General features: G+C 41.4%; 2 long non-coding RNA genes across 3 annotated transcripts in view; one reads left to right on the top strand and one right to left on the bottom strand.

The window, feature by feature from the left end:
- LOC117874774 overlaps positions 1-13998 on the bottom strand; it is a 65879-nt gene that overhangs the window by 12084 nt on the left and 39797 nt on the right. For both annotated transcript variants that reach the window (XR_004645069.1, XR_004645068.1), the window contains exon 2: positions 5664-5704. This is a non-coding gene — a long non-coding RNA (uncharacterized LOC117874774). The remainder of the gene's footprint in view (positions 1-5663; positions 5705-13998) is intronic.
- Positions 3861-6509, top strand: LOC117874775. The gene is made up of 4 exons (XR_004645070.1): positions 3861-3946; positions 4226-4305; positions 5681-5791; positions 6389-6509. It is a non-coding gene; the product is annotated as an uncharacterized LOC117874775 (long non-coding RNA).

Consider the following 13998-nt stretch of genomic DNA (forward strand, 5'->3'; position numbering starts at 1 on the left):
CGGCAGAGTGGCTACACAGCAGCCCACACCTGGGCTGCTGGTTGTGGGATACACTGCAGCCCATTAATATCCTTCCGAGTTCCCTGAACAAAGTTCATTTCCCAAGACGTTGTCATGGTACCTCCTGTATAATCATGCTATGGGCTGCATCACTGCTGGTGCAAGAGGAGCAGGAGGGGCTGCTGTACCCTGGGGGATATGCACACTTGCGGAGGGGAGGCAGCTGTTCCATTCAGGGAGGAGAAATTTAACATGTGTGTGGTCAAAACTCCATCAGAGTCCTGAATCAGCACACTCCTTAGGCACCACTCATCGCTATGAACATTTCCAAGGTGGAGTGGGGTTTGCAGGCCCTTCCACTCCTCATGCAGATTTTCTGCAGACAGGACGCTGCAATGCCAACCATGCTGGCAGAAACTAGGGTAGGCTAAGACCTAATCGAGCCTTACATCACTGTTTAACTACAGTGAATGAGAAATTATGATCACACAAAAAACTGGCTCTTCAGTGCACAGTCAACACCAAAAGCAGAAGCAGTTCTTCTAGCAGGGACATCTGCTTTCTAGTCCTCCAGCATGTCACATGATGACCATGCTGCTGTGAGGCTGGCTAGCCTCAGTTTGTCCTATATGAGCCATTATTGTTTCATAAATCTTAATCTCAGAGAACTAGCCAAGAGGCTATTAAATCCACTCATTACATCTATACTGCTGGAAGATTCTACTACACTTCTTATTAATCTAAATTAGCCTTGCATAAGGGAACCCACAGCTTTATGTGTAGACCTTTTTTCCCCCAAGCAACAGTGTCTAAAATATACAGGGTATTTACCATGCAACAATAGTCCTGTAGTTTTATCACACTGTTGTTGCGTGAGGAATATCTCTAATAATAAGGCCTAAAATGAAGACTTCTAACTGATTATCAAGCTCTCGGCTGGCTCAAACTTTTGGACACCCAGGATTCAATGCAAAATAAAGTTCAAGGAACCTAGAAGATTTTAGCTCCAGGCTTTAAACCAAGCCAAAGAGCTAAAATATTATTTAAAACAGCAGTTCAATCGTTTGCTTAGCCAGTATTAATAAACCCCCTCTGCATGTTTCCCCAGATAAGGCTGTGATTCATGTAGCAGACATACCATAGAAGCTCAAAAGGTCAAAAAGATGGCAACAACAACAAAAAATTTTAAATCACCCTAGAATCCACTCTGTTCCTGTGGCTATTTTAGTATAGGTAAATAGCTCTTTACGTTTTCTGACCTAAGCAGTTCCGTTTGAGAAGTTTTCCAGCCTGGATGTTCCTAAAATGTTACCAAATGATTAAACACAAATCCTTAAATGAAGAGAGCAGGTTTTATTAAATATCCTAGAGCAGTGCTGTCTGCCCGCACTCATGCCCAAGTCTGGCTGCTGGCTGATAAACGTTTTGGCTTTAAGATATTACTTATTAGCATGCCTGTATATTTCTACCTCACACAGTCACCCAAGGGTGATTGCTATCTGTTAATTGAATTCCGTGCCAGCAACTGTGTCTTTGTGTGCCTGCCATTATAATTTTGAGGATTGTGACTTCATTTCCTATTTACAAGTTGCAGTGATTATACTATACACACACACACAAACACGCACACCAGTTTTCGGTGGGTTGGGGGGAAATAACATGAAATTTACAGGTGCTTGTTGTTTGTGCTATTTTTTTTTAAGTGCAAACATTCGGGGCTTTACCTGAAATGGAATAAATGCGGGTGGAATAGAATGAGATTCTTAACTTTAGGCGGGAGGTTGCCGCTGACAAGAATGTTCACACAAAATCCTCCAACCATTTTAACTGCACATATATCCACTCAGTACAACAGCACAACTTTGTACTTCCACAGCACCTTCCATTGAGGATCTCAAAGTAATTCACTAACATTACAGAATTTAACGTCACACAGGCTGCAGAAGTCCTTAAGTGCTGTTCTCTCCATTTTACAGATGAGGAAATGGAGGAACGCAGAAATGAACTTGCCCAAGGTGAAATGGCAAGTTTGTGGCAGAGCTGGCAATAAGATCCAAGGGTGAAATCCTGGTCCTACTGAAATCAATGGCAAAACTCACATTGACTTCAGTGGAGTCAGGATCCCACCCCAAACCTTCTGCCTCCCAGGTCTGTATTTTTAACAGGATTGCGCATTTTCTGTAGTTTCTGCTGGCTCCCAGAAGCAACAGCAGTAGTTCAAAGATTCTACAGATGGGAAAACCTCAAGAAGTTCAGAGATGTTTCAGGGGTTGGATAAACCTGCTTATCCAAACTAATCTGAAATGTAAGTATAAAAAACAGGGGACTAGAAAGGAAGTGAGTATGCAGGCAGGAAAATGTAAACATTTGTATGGATGTGTCTATACCACTGCCTGTGTTAAACCTCTGAGCACGCGCAGTATCAACTCCATGTTTCCAGAGGCCTGAGCAGACTGACTGGGTGTCGTACTCACGTGCTGAGCTGTCTCTCCAATAAGCCTGTCTATTGCATGATTTATTAAATATTACATGATCTTCTTTAGACAGGAAAGCTTAGGAGCACCTTTCTTTCTAAAAGGTTCCTAATATTTGCTGAGTTTTGGCTGGGTCAGAATTATTGCAAAACTAGCTTCTCTCATGGTATTTTATTGTTTCTGCTTCCAAAATCAGGAAATGCCCAGCTACATTCAAATAAAGACCTTTGGAAGTTAAAAAGATTGTTTTGAACTGGAAAAAGTTCAGATCATTTTCAGTTTCACTTCTAGGGGAATTCTTAGCTTATCCAGATCCAATCTCACATTGGGTGCCCAAAGTTATTGGAAACTTTTAACCTTAATCTCTCTGTGCCTCAATTTCCAATCTGTAAAATGGGGATAATACCACCCCCTCGCCTCACAGTGGTGTTGCGAAGATAAATTAATGTTTGTGAAGCACTCAGATATTACACTGATGGGCACCATATAAAAGCCTATGAGGAAATTAATAATTCTATCTCCACAGCTGGGTTTGAATAGCATGCAGTAAAATAGGCCCGGGAGCACACATTGAACAAAGAGGATAATACAAAATATTGAATAGCTGCTCATTAAGTGCGCACTGTCCGTCCTGTGCACTGAGGGAGCATCTGATCATGTAATTAAAGACTATCATAATGCATACACACAAAGGGGCTAAATTAAGGTTGCATGGGTTACCTTAATTCTAGCATTTCCCAACTTGTGCATGCTTGATTTTGCAATCTTAATAATGTTCTTTTAATGTAGTTTGTGTGTGTGTGTGTGTATAATTGTATAGCATTTATAATCACTCATCATTCATTACTGCACATACAACACTGTGGACAATGTTTAGACATTAAAAATCTCAGCTCAGTGATTGAATAGAGAGTACAGTAGAAATAAATATCAATGTATTTCCTAAATATTTACATAATGAGCCATTTAAATGCAAGAGATTCTAGCATATGTAAACAATTGGAAATACTGTATGTGTGAAAGTCTAAAGCAGATGCCAGAAATATACATAGTTCCTTGTAAAATCATGTGATTTAGGAGTCAAGCACAGCATATTTTAAAGGTTTTTATATATTCAGGCACTGCAGATTATAAATACATATTATACTCAAAAAGATAATAATATTTTATCCAGTATATTTAGTCAGTAAACTGATTGGGTTAAAACAATGGGTGCCACTGTAATAAATGGGCATTAATTACTGCTCAGTTACAATGGAATTCCTATTGAGTTCTGCCGTGCATGACATCCAAATGGATATGAAGAGAATTCAACATGATCAAGTCTAATACGACAAACACCAGAGGCAATAATTTTCTCCTTGTCATAAAGTTGCCAAATTACATAACATGTAGTTTCTGCTGCAAAGCTTTTTCAGGACTTGACTTATAGCAGTGCAGCCATCGGCCAGTCAGAGACTCCTTCTATCAAAGTAAGTTGCTGTCATGTATTGCAATCTTTATTTGAGGAGAGATTTTCACAACAGTATCTCAAAGGGCACCTAAAAGAAGCTCAGTTGAGCCAACACTGGTTTATTCTGGCTTGGCATGGAGGGGAATAGAATGCTGAGGGATGGAGAGAGCAATACGACTTTCAAGGCAAAAGTTTTCTTCATGTTAATAACCAGCCTGAGCTTAGCTGTCAAGGAAAGAAACAATGCACGTTGTAATTAGTAGCGAGGCTTCATACTGACTAATTATCACCTTTTTAGAAACCAACTTTTGCACGAAGGACCAAAAGCAGTTACAGCACATCCATGTAGTCACACCTCTGAGCTCAAAACTGTCCAAGGTAAATGTGCAGTGGATTTTCTCTCTCCCCCAGCCCTTGATGAAGAGTGTACATTGTTAAACACAGGCTGTTTTTCTCTTTTGAGCATTCCATATTTGTACACTGTGGAGATTTTGGACTATAGGCTGAGCAATCCTTAGCACAGTTCAGGAGGGATGTGTCTGATATGTCCTTTCAAGCACCTTTCTGCTCTCTTAATCCTGGGGCCATCTGGGTACTAGGCCAGGCCCATGCATATATGACAGCAGCTTCCAGGGGCCCCAAGGGGCTGCTGCTAAGGTAATCAGGGCTCACAGGGGGATAAGGCTATCACATCCATGCCCCCCTTCCCAAGCCTGTCCTCCTATGTGGGAGGTCTAGGTTGGATATTAGGAAAAACATTTTCACTAGGAGGGTGGTGAAGCACTGGAATGGGTTACATAGGGAGGTGGTGGAATCTCCTTCTTTAGAGGTTTTTAAGGTCCGGCTTGACAAAGCCCTGGCTGGGATGATTTAGTTGGGGTTGGTCCTGCTTTGAGCAGGGGGTTGGACTAGATGACTGCCTGAGGTCTCTTCCAACCCTTATATTCTATGATTCTAGGTCAGGGCTAGTCAACAGGCAGACCACAGGCCACCAGACACTTTTGAATGAACCCAGAAATATTTTTATTTAATTATCATTACTGTTATATTTTTATTTTCTTCTCTGGAGTCTGGACCTTGACTATACCTTGACCAAGAAATTTGGACCTTGACAAAAAATAATTGACTATCCCTGATATCTGGGATAGGCACCCAGAGCACTGGATGGGGACCTAAACATGTATTTTACAATTTTGATTAAACAAATAAACACAAATATCATGGCTCCAAAATATCGCTCCTTTCACCCCACAGGCTCCATAACAATTTTCCAAAATGAAATACACACAGCATGCCTGTGATGGGGGGCAGCAGCCAATCAGCTCACAGCACTCTGTAAAACAGCCTGGAGGCAGGAGAGAAAGGGAAAGGTTTAGCAAAGGACACAGGGCAAACCTGTTCTTTTATGCACAGTGCCATGGGATCCTCTATAACTACACGAAGCAGACAGGCACATGGGTTGGGAATGACCTACAGCAACCTGTGTGGTATTTAATGTTACTACCATGGAAGGACGAAGGGTTGAGCTGAGCCTGCCAGCATTTGAACCTTTGGTTCAAGGGATGCTAAATAAATAAACTCATGTTAATACCATTAAGGCATCCCCTCCGAGAGAGAAAACAAACCGTTCATGTCTCTGCTGATGTGATACTGCTAATGAATAATGAATTACTTTTTTTTTTTAATGGCTAGTTGATTAAAAGCTGGATTTAAAAAAAATAAACAGTTGGAGTTACCTTTCTCTTCTTTCTAGGCTCCAGAAATCCAGGCAGGAGAGCTGGGAAAGTGAGAAATCACAAAGGACAGTTTAGACACCTGACAGCAGCCAAAGTACAAGTATGTCTGGACCATGTACCGGCGCACAGTAAGTTCTCTTTCCTTAAGGAAAGCAGAACTCATTGATGGATCTGGTTTGGGAGGGTTTGGGGGCTGGTGTGGAGAATGCGGTTGCTGTGGTACCAGAGAGGACCTTCTGAACTTGGGGGAAACAGGCCCTTAAGGCCTTTTTTCATCTCTGATAATTGTCAGACCCAACTTTGACCCAGCGCTTCCCCAAACAGTTTATTGTCAAGTGGGATTATAACTTGGGGAATGACAGCCAGGCTTCCTACCTCTTTCCAAGATGCAAGGGCTTCTATGGATTTAGAAAAAGGGGGGGACATGTTAGGAAAGCAAAATTTTCCCATTACTTCCCTCTCTTAGGCCAGGACCCATAGGTGCGAGTTCCCCTCCACTTGCAGAAGGGGCATTCTTTGACCTCCTTCCCCAACCCAATTCTGTCCTGCTCACTTCTCCCTGCAGACTCAGTCAGTATCCTTCTGCCTTTGCCCCAGCAGGCTTCTTGCCCCTCTTTCCCCATCTACATTTAACAAGCCACTTTCCCTCTGCAGACCTGCTCCTTTCATTTCCCCTGGCTTCTTCTCCCCGATGGCATCATATCCCTTCCCCTTCTTCCCTACAGTCTCACCTGGCTGGGCCTCACCAGAAGACTCAATCTGGGGCTGGAGCAGAAGTCACTTCTGCTGGGAGCCCCTAAATTCTATGTGGCAGGCACCAACTTGCAGGTTCTAGATCAGCAGAGGCAGCAGGCAAGTGGATGAGGCAGGGAAGGGGAGGTGCTGCAGCTGTGGTACCACCAATTGGCTGGAATGACCCTATGAAAGTGGCCCCAGGTGTCCTGGGTGACCAGAGTCCCCCTATACATCTGTATGCTTTGCACACCTCTAGGACAGCTCTACCTTAGTGTGACGGGTTGGATCACAGAAACCCTCCTGGGAGCTGCCAACTGATGTGCCAAGACTACCTCTGTTCCTATTTTCCCTGCCAGCTCAGGACTCCAGCACCCTATCTTGCTGAGCCAGACACTCCCGTCTGCTCCAACACAGACCCAGGGTCTGAATTATTTGCCCCAAAACTACAAGTTTACCTGAAAACAGCTCACAGAAGTGTGCTTGTCTTTAGCACTCAGATGCCCAACTCCCAATGGGATCTAAACCCAAATAAATCCGTTTGACCCTGTATAAAGCTTATGCAGGGTAAACTCATAAATTGTTCGCCCTCTATAACACTGATAGAGAGATATGCACAGTTGTTTTCTCCCCCAGGTATTAATACATACTCTGAGTTAATTAATAAGTAAAAAGTGATTTTATTAAATACAGAAAGTAGGATTTAAGTGGTTCCCAGTAGTAACAGACAGAACAAAGTAAGTCACCAAGCAAAATAAAATAAAATGCGCAAATCTATGTCTAATCAAACTAAATACAGATAATATCCTCACCAGTTCCAGAATGCTCCCTTTTACTGGCTAATGTCCTTTTAGCCTGGGTCCAGCAATCACTCACAGCCGCTGTAGTTACTGTCCTTTGTTCCAGTTTCCTTCAAGTATCCTGGGGGGGTGGGGGGTGGAGAGGCTCCTTCTTTAGCCAGCTGAAGACAAAATGGAGGGGTCTCCCAGGGATTTAAATAGACTTTCTCTTGTGGGTGGAGACCCCCTCCTTACCCTGTGTAGAATCCAGTCACAAAATGGAGATTTGGAATCACATGGGCAAGCCACATACCCATGCATGACTCACTGTCTTTACAGGCAGAAGCCGTTGTCCACATGGTATCTTGTATGTCTCCAGGAAGACTTCCTATGTGGATTGGAGCATTCCAAGATGCATTGTTCCCCAAGTGCTTCCTGAGTGGGTACTTAACCTTGCAAATTCCTTCCTAAAGAAGCTGACCAAATGCCTCACAAAGCTTACTTAGAAATTAAGCAAGTATACAGCCCATATTCTTAACCTCAAGTAGAAAATGATATATATGTACAAATAGGATGAATAGATATAGTAGACCATAACCTTTACAGAGATATGTTACATGACACAGGCAGCACAAAACATATTCCATTTATGTCATATTCCCATAAAGCCTTATGGGAAGTACCGTCACACTTAGGTCCAAAGTTATCTTCAGTTGGGAATTATTTAACACAGCCATTTAAATGATTCATCCAACAGGGCTGCTTTTATATTTCATCACCTCTTCATTTTCTCAAACTGGTCTTTTACGAGCCCGAGCCCGCACATGGATCCACAAAAACATGGGACACTTACTCCTGGACAGAGCCCCCTTAACTTCAATAGGGCTAGGCAGATTATAAGGGTCCACCCTTTGCAGATTCAGTGCTTAACTTTGCTTGCTTTTTTGGGACGGGTGGGGGAGCAGGGGAATAAACATGTGAAATGTTCTTCTGTTCTAGATATATATGAAAATACCAGAAGGAATCAGGTCATACAGCCTTGAAGAGAAGCAGTTGTTTTTATATGGCCATGAATAATATGCCTGTGGAAGTTAAAGTTAAAGGAAAGGTTACTGCAACTGTAAAGGCAGATGAACTGGTTCTGCACCACTAGCTGTTTATACTTCAGCGATTGAGAGTCTAATTGAGACGATATAATTATCTCCTCACCATATAGGGTGAAGTGTGCACTCACTCGGTGGTTACCATTGATGAAAAGCTACGTGGAGAACAGGCTGCAATGCATGACAGGATCAATTTTGTTTTTAACATTTTATCTATAAATTTAACTGGCTGAAACAGGTGGAAACAAACATCATGTCAGGTTCTGTGTTATGGACTATGGCTTTGCTTTTGTAAAAATAAAAACAATAACAACCATATTATAGCTACCATAATTTGTTTCAAATACATTTACCAAGAGCAAGGTGTGCTAAAATATTTAACTGGTAAATAAAAGTCCCTATAAACTTCTTGAGAGATCTTCAAAGTACAGGGACACTGGATGCAGAATGTGCATTTTATAGTGTATTCATTTTATTATTATAATACTTATGTGTGTATGTATTCACGTGTATAGACACACACATCTATATTCACACTTGCAACACTAAAAAGCCTAAAGTAGGTGTGCTGACTACAGATTTTTGCATAACTTTATAATATATTGCACATCTTTCATTTTTTATTGGTATTAATAGTAATAACTCCCACACAAATGCTACTGCATTGACATTCAGGTAAGTTGTGTAACTACAAAATCCTGTGAGCTTTGGAAAATTCAGAGAACAGGTAAAGATCATGCTCAGGTTAATCCTGCATTCCTTGATTGGCTTCAGTAGGAGTTTTGGGTATGGAATGCAGGTCAGGCTTTTGATACCAGAAAGAAAAAATGAAATCTCAATACATGAGCTTAATTTTTTTTAATATATAGAATTCATGTGCCACTTTAATACATAGGCCTACATGTTATTTATTTTGAACTTCTTAAAGCCAGATTGTCAAGATGATTTCAAACAAACAAAACAAAAACAACAACAAAAAGACATGAAACAGGTCTAGGGACCCGGATTTTGTTTTTGAGCTTTGAAACCCATAATCAAGCAAGGTTCGGGAGAAGGGTTCCACTGATGTTTTTACCCAGTGGATGTTTATTTTTCTCCAGTGTAATTCTGTGCCACTGTTTGTGTTGGCATTCATGCATTAAAAGTCAAATTTATGTCAGCGCCACACAGATCAACTATCAGATATTGCTATTAACATTGACATCAAAATCATTAAGAAATTGCCTTCCTGTAAATTAATTATCAGCATTGTATTGGCATGAATGCATAATGATATTATTCATGCAAATAATTAAAGAAAATGCACAGCAAAACCACATTAGAATAATAGCACAAAATGTCATTATTCTGGCTTCTTGACAAGCAGATACTCTCCGTTTTAGGCATAATAAACATTAAGGTTAACATAAAGAGACAGGAAACCTCAGTGGAAGCCTGACGGGTGCACTTATTGGTGCCGGGATTTATTTAGTGTATGAGCTTGTAGGAGTAAAAGCGGATCTTCTTAAACTTGCAAAAAAAAAAATTATATCATTTTTTCCCAGCGCAATGACTTATTCTGTTATTGTCTAAAGATATATGCTATTTTGTTGTTGCCAATTTCAAGTCTCAAAGGACCTTTGGCACAAAAAGGTTGCTGTTATTAAAATACTGGTGTCTTTATGGAGCACAGCAGAGAAATAATTAACCTGAAAAGCTCTGAGGTTATCTCCCTCCACCTCCTCCCAAAAGGTAATTATTACTGATCAGTGAACAGGGATAGAGAATGAGTTGTGATTACAGTGCATGTCTGTGTTCTCTTAATTTGACCTGAGAGGGACTAAGTTACTTTTTTGTTAACAGCAAAAAGACTGTCCACTTCAGGAGAATAAACATTACTAACAACCCAGTGGTGTATGCTGGCTTACTGACCAGCTGGACACATGTTTTACACTGTGTCCCTGGTCAATGCAAGATTACTCTCTTGGTCCTAATTCTGTGCTCAATCCAGAGATTTAATAGAAATGCTGCAAGAGGAGACTTTCTCTGGGGCAATGGGGCTGGCACTTCTAGTTAGTGTCCTTGCTAGGAACAGGAAGCAGAAAACAAAACAGAACAAGAGTTGTCCCAGGGTTGTTTAAATACATTTTTTAAAATAGGCAGGTCTGGGGGAGATGTATCTTATTTCATCCCGCTAACAGGAGAAAGGCCTCACCTGGAGTACTGTGTCCAATTTTGGCCATCAATGTATAGAAAAGACGTAGAGAAAGTGGAAAGGATCCAGAGGCGAGCAACAAAGATGATCAAAGGGATGAAATGCAAACCATATGAGCAAAGGCTGAAGGAACGGGCTATGTTTAATTTAGAAAAGAGGAGATTAAAGGGGGACATGATAGTGGTCTTCAGATACATGAAAGGCTGCCATAAATAGATGGAGGAAAGTTGTTCTCTCTTGCCACAGAGGGCAGGACAAGAGGCAATGTCAAACTATAGCACAGCAGCTTTAGATTAAATTTCAGGAAAAACTTCCTACCTGTAAGAACAGTAGGACAATGGAACAATCTGCCTAGGGAGGTTATGGAAACTCCTTCACTGGAGGTTTTCAAAAGGAGACCGGATTGCCATCTGTCTTGGATGGTTTAGACACCACAAATCCTGCATCTTGGCAGGGAGTTAGACTAGATGACTCTTGCAGTCCCTCCTAACCCTTTGGTTCTATGATTTCAGGAGAAATCATAGGACTGGGAGTCAGGAGATCAGGGTTTTATTCTTGGTCCTAACACTGGCCATTGTATCCTCAGGCTAGTCACTTATTTTCTCTTGTTTCTGAGTTTTCCCAGCACTAAAATGGGGATAATGCTTCCTACCCCACCCAGCTGTTTTAAGGTCTAAAGTAGTTTCTAAAGGGTGTCATGATCTTTGATGGAAAGCATTATATAAACTCAATACATTATTTTATAGCATGCACAAGTGTGCAAAGTGCTTCACAGACTGTACACAAGGAATGAGTTTACAAATCCAAAGCCCAGGATCAGGATCTGCTAGCACAGACCCTTGCACATGCCTGGACTCCCATGTATGTCAATATTTACACCCTTACCGGCCAGGAGTTCAGTCTAGCGGATCCTGATGTAAAATCAGGGCCTAAAGGCAAACACTTGAAGTGTTACAGCTACACAATCATGCGGTTTCTGTTTAGACATCTTGGGGGTTCAAAACATTTTAGTTTTAATGCTTGTATCAGAGGAGGGTAAACACTTATTCTTGCAGGCAATGCAGGGCTTCGGGAACGACCTGAATCGCAATCAGGATCAATGTTTATTATAAATGGAGCAAGAAGAGGAGTCAATAATGATTTCCACTTTTACTGTTTTTAACTTGAAAAGGGAGTGTCTGCTCTGCTCACTTTCAAGGTACACTCTGACTGATCTAGTGGTGAAATACCAAGGCGGCACTTGAAACACTTTGTTTCGTGACGCCCTGAGCCTCCCACTACTGTTTAGCAATCCAAGCCTGGCTCCTAATCTATCAGCAGATAGGTCAGACTTGTACCCATAATTTACAGTTACATTAATAAGATCTATGACATGTCTTGCAACATTTTATTGATAATGTGAAATGTATTATAAGTATGGTGTGCTTGTAGAGCTGCTGCCACTCAGGGATTTTTGTAAATAAGGTATTACATCTCAAAAGCCATGAAAAAAGCCTTTAAATAAATAGCCTGGTACAATCCTTCCTTCAAAGTCTATAAATCCACAGTCTATAAATTCACAAATAAGATTTACTATGTAAATCAAACCTGGATCAACACAGGACTATACTGTGTGGGAGGAACACCATGTGCTAGGGCTTTCATAGTGTGGACCGCATTTTAACACAGAGACATTCCTATTCCCAGTTACATTGATCCCCTCCTCAATATTCACAATCACATACCAGCCCTGTGGCAATGACCACAATTGCTTATATGGTAAAGGAAGATATTTCATGTACGTTTAGTGTCTTTAAATGTAATTTAGCAGCTTAAGACCCAGTGGAGAAGCCGATGCCCTGTCACTAGTCATTTCTCCATAGACCTCCATGGACAACTTTTTGAGAACCTCTGAGACATCAGCAATGGCATTTGGATGAGGATGAACCTTGGTAAAAATCCATTGGAAACAAATATTATAAATTAGAAGCTTCCCTGAAGTTTACGAACCCTGTTGATAAGAGAGTTTTGACTTTCCTAAAGTCATGTGATGAGATGAAATCAGAACCCCGGGAAGAGCAGGAAAGTATACAATTTAGGATGCAATAAAACCCTAGAATATCAAGGTCTTCATGACATAATTCAAGGCTATAATTTACTCAAGGCCTTATCTCTTCTCCATCCAAAAATTCAAACACATAAAACCAGCTTTGAAATCAGCCTGTTTTTCCTTTGTCTAACTGTGTCTGATAAATGAAAGAAAGAACCTCTCATGCTCCCAAGCCATTCCCCACATCCACATTGAATATCCTTCCGAGGTTAAAGGAATTAGAATCCAATATAGCGCCAACTGGAAAAACATTCAAAGAATGAAACCCCACCCAGCTATGTCTGTGCTACAAACCCACCGAGTGTCGTTGTTCTCTGATCGGCACAAGTCACGGCTCAGGTTACCCAGTCTCAGAGCTGTCCGTGACTTTCGGAAGTCAGGATCATGTTATCTGTCATCTCCTCCGATCTAAGCAATGGAAACTTGTGTTCTACTCTCTGGCCACATTCACCTTTGCCTGTAGAGCTGGCACCTGACAAGCAAGTGTGAAATAAGGATGTGATCTGCTAACAGAAGCTGCAGCAAAAACACCCAAAAACAAAAATATACTGTGCAATCTAAATATGTATTGTATCTGATCAATCCTGATTAAAAACAGAATAGAATACAGCCTCACTTCTAACCAGATGGAAGGAGGAGACAGAGGTGAGACCCAGTGCTTCAAAATCTCACTTGTGGTTATAGATGTTTCATACATTAAGGTGGAAGGAAAATAGTGATTTATGTGCTGGGTACCTAAGGACAGCAAAATTACCACTGCCATTCCAAGAGCCAATGGTATGAATTACCAATCACTTCTAACGGGAAGGGATGGGTTAGAGTCAAGAGGTTAAAGCAAGGTATTAAGAGTCATGACTCCTAGCTCAGCTCTGCTATGTCCAAGTCATTTTAACTGCTCTGTGCCTCAGTTTGTCAACCTATCCAATAGGTATAATGATGCCCTGCCCACAAGAGTGCTGTGCTTAAATAATTATTTAAATGAGCTTTGAGATGTCAGATGCAAGTTCCTATATAATGGCAAACATTAACGGACTTGCTCATATAACTTCCAGCCAGCGATGTCTACCAGCCTCACTGATAGCAGAGTACCCAGCTAGAGAGCAAGGTCTGAATTCAGAGATTGTGGCGGACGCTCTGCATTGCTCTGAATTCCTGCAATGGGGTTTGGTATCCTGGAGTCAGCTGGACTAACCCCAGCAAAGCAATGACACAACAGGAAGAAAGGGAACAGGCAGCCTATTGCCATGTGCTGTATTCACAGCCCACTTAAAACTCCCATTGATTTCAGTGGGTGAGGGGCAGCTGAGGGGTGCCCAACTAGGTCCCTGCTAAGAGCCAAACAAGTGACGGTTCCTGAAAAACTGATTTCAAAACAGACACATCTGGCCATTCACTTGCCTGCCGGTGAGAAGCAGACTACACACAATCATAGCAATTG

Source organism: Trachemys scripta, chromosome 3 (genome assembly GCF_013100865.1).
Source record: "Trachemys scripta elegans isolate TJP31775 chromosome 3, CAS_Tse_1.0, whole genome shotgun sequence".
Classification (NCBI taxonomy): domain Eukaryota; kingdom Metazoa; phylum Chordata; order Testudines; family Emydidae; genus Trachemys; species Trachemys scripta.